Here is a 3,601-nt window from a genome sequence, read left to right as displayed (position 1 = left end):
TTTAATAACAGGCCACCTGAGTGTACTTGAAAGGGAGCCCAGTTTCATGATTATGATTTTTAATAAACAAGGAAAGTTTTAAAAAGTACACTTTATGATAATGTCAAATTAAAGTTTCTGGAATAACTGTGAAATTACATATAAAGATGTACTTAAGTGGTTCAATAAAAGGGCACATTTTCAATTAATTGCAATTAATGGGCAATTAAGTGTCCAAAAGCATCACATTTTGTTACAATTAAGTATAGAAAGTATAGTATTTTAAATTATTTTCATAATAAGTACTTAAAAAATGTATGCTTAAATGTTCTTGAATGGAGCTGTAGCACAATGACCAGATAATGACTTCACCTGTGCCCTGATCTTTATTAGAAACTGAGAAGTGGGATGTTTAATACAATTAATAATACAATTATCACAAAAAAAAAAGAAAGAAAAAAAAGAAATGGTCTGCATTTAAAATTGAGAAAGACAAGCTTCTAAAATGAGCATTTCGCAAACTAGCTTAGCCACTAGATGTCGAAATAACACATTAGATTAAACTATTTCTGCATGTAACTCGATAGATTGCATTTGAATCCATTGTTTCGCTTGTGTATTGGAGCAGGGACCGGGCATTAATGATACGATGGACATGGCTGATTCTTACTTGGCAACTTTACAGCAGATTATATTAAGCCTTAAATTTCTTCATAATTAAGGGCGTGGCCACTTGAGTGACAGGTGGATTTGCACTGCTGTCACCACCGTCGAGCTATGCGGGTGTGGTTACATCAACCAGTAATGCATGGTGACAGCCACTCAGTCCACTTTAGGCTGCAAAAATGCTCTTCAGAAACCAACAGGTGACATCATGGACACTACATTTTTATTTTTATTTTTTACAGTCTATGGTATCAACAAGAGAAAGGTGTCTGTGTTCCTTTCTGGCCATACTAAAGGGACAGAAAGTATTCTGATGGTACTGAGAGATAAAAAGGAATAATGTGCTGTACATTTATACATTAAATAAAATGGTCAATAATAAGACCATAGCATGACACATACAATCAACAACAGACAAGTTCAAATACATAAAATAAACAAGAAAGCCCCTTCTTTAGTCTATCAGACCAAACGCTAATGTTAGTAGATGTGACTTCAAATTCTGTCTCAGTTCTTGGTTGGCACTCATTATGTTGGATCCCTGTAAAGTTGTCCAAGCATACAGTGCTACATATAGTGCTGCCCACCATGAAATAAACATTTCTTACACCTTTCTAAAAAATAAAAATGCCTAGCAAAGGTTGTACTTCCTGTACTTCTGAGGAAGTTTAACTTTAACTTTAATGAGGAAACATGCAGAAAGGATCATCAACCATTGTCTATTTTAACCATATCCCCTCCGTTAGGCACCAGAATGAGAACACAAGAACGGTTTCATCCCACAGGCCATCTCAATAACATGTAAAACACATTTTACAGTGGTATACAGGCTTGTGCATGATAAATCTTCTCTCTTCAGTGATAAGAGCATGTGATTCTACTCACCAGCATGATTATATCTGATGTATTAAAATTGTATTTAATATGAGAAACACCTTGTTTATGACCACTGACGTTTACACAACTTCAAATTGTTTACAGTATTTTAAAAATAATAATAACAGCAACAACAAACACCAGACCCCCTTTCTTGATACTGAGATAACATTTTATAAATTATTCCGAGCAACCACCATCCATATCTGTCTCTCCCTAAACATCATTATCATCATAGTATCATTCACAGTGAACGCCACATAATCTCCGTTCTTAAGTTACAGGACACTTCGAAACTTAAGGCATAAAACAAACATTATTCACGATCTCCAGACTTTGCTCCAGAGTTTAGCTCTTTAAAAATAATATGGGTGGCTCTTAAAGAGCCTTTGGTTTCGTTGATGAGATGAAGCTGTACTTGGAGCTGGTGTATTTGGTGACGGTCTTTGTTCCTCAGACACGGCGTGTTTGTCCAGTTCCCCGGCAGCAGCAGACCCACGGCGGTCTGGATCTCTCTCGATGTGATGCTGGAGCGCTTGTTGTAGTGAGCGACACGAGACTCACCGGAGATGCGCTCCAAGATGTCGTTGACGAAAGAGTTGATGATGCCCATCGCCTTGGAGGAGCTTCCGGTGTCAGGATGAACCTGCTTCAGCACTTCGTACTCGTAGATCGCGTAGCTCTCCTTCCTGGACCTCTTGCGCTTCTTTCCTCCTTTACCGGCGCTCTTAGTGACGCCCTTCTTGGGCGCGGACTTCGCTGGGTCAGGTATGACGTTTTATGCTTAGAAACAACAACTAAAATTTTACCATAACACACTAGCATAGACATTGCTCTATGCTAATTTGCTCTAAACCCACAGAATGATTTCATTGGCCACATTAAAGCCAATCAGCGGCTTTGAAATGTTAATCCCGTCCATCACCTCATGCTTTACATCTAACATCCCCAACCCGTTTCCGTTTCGATTTCCCCACTTTTTTTTTTTCGGAACACAGAACTAAATTAAATATTACTAAAACTTTGTTTTGGATAATCTTATATTACGTAAAAATATCAAATTGTATTCAGAACAATAAAATCTAACATTAACTTATTCCTCAATGCAAATACCATCACTTTAACTTAATGAAGACAAAAAAAGGACAAACGTTTATTGTTTTGATAGTAAAATATTAAAAAAAAAAAAAAATACTGATAACAAGTCGAATAACACTGCGGTGGACATATGGAAACTTGTTCTTTGTGTGAACTCGTGGGTGTCTCTTAAAAGAGGTTGTGTTTTCTCCAGGAGTGTCTTAACCTCCGAATCCGTACAGAGCGCGTCCCTGTCGTTTCAGAACATAAACATCATGGCGGTGACGGTCTTTCTTTTAGCGGGTTCAGTGTAGCTCACAGCATCGAGAATAACGTGCTCCAGAAACACCTTCAACACACCACGCGTCTCCTCGTAGATCAACCCGGAAATACGCTTGACGCGCCGCAACGAGCAAGACGACGAATAGCGGGTTTAGTGATTCCCCGGATATTATCACCAAGCACCTTCCGGTGACGCTTAGCGCCTCCTCTTCCAGACATATCGATCAACCTTTTCCACTCCCAACAATTGAAAAAAAGTATGAAAAGGAAAAACGAAATGGGTAAATTTAAAGTTCGCTAAATGACCTAGGTGAAACCATAATCATTTGCGGTTCTACTACGTCTTCCATTACGTCCAGTTCTGTCAGCCAATGCTCGATTGTGGAAATAAAAGGGGTTTAAAACATTACTAACCATATTATAAACAAATATTTTAAAAACATTTATAAAGTTTTACAATAACATGCAAGTTATAATACATACCGTTACATTTACTCATACAGCAGGATTTGCACTGTAAAGCAAATCTCTTGCATCTTCCTTTTTGAAATTATTTTAAACATTCGAAAGGACTATAAAGTTCCTATTTTTCATACTTTAACTTCACATACTTTGAACACTTAAATTGTTCTAAGATAAGCTTAATTTTAAATAAAGTGATCACTAGATTTTACTTCAGACTCTCATATAAAGAGAACAATTCACTAAAAGAAATAATCTT

At 37.2% G+C, this 3,601-nt stretch overlaps 1 pseudogene; it reads right to left on the bottom strand.

Annotated features, from left to right (window-relative positions):
- Positions 1–270: 270 nt before the first annotated feature.
- On the bottom strand, positions 271–2,293 carry LOC109059796 (annotated as a pseudogene).
- Positions 2,294–3,601: the final 1,308 nt, after the last annotated feature.

The sequence above is a fragment of the Cyprinus carpio genome, chromosome A7 (genome assembly GCF_018340385.1).
Source record: "Cyprinus carpio isolate SPL01 chromosome A7, ASM1834038v1, whole genome shotgun sequence".
Lineage (NCBI taxonomy): Eukaryota > Metazoa > Chordata > Actinopteri > Cypriniformes > Cyprinidae > Cyprinus > Cyprinus carpio.
Note: the sequence above shows the minus strand (reverse complement) of the source record. Positions and strands in the feature narration are given on the sequence as shown.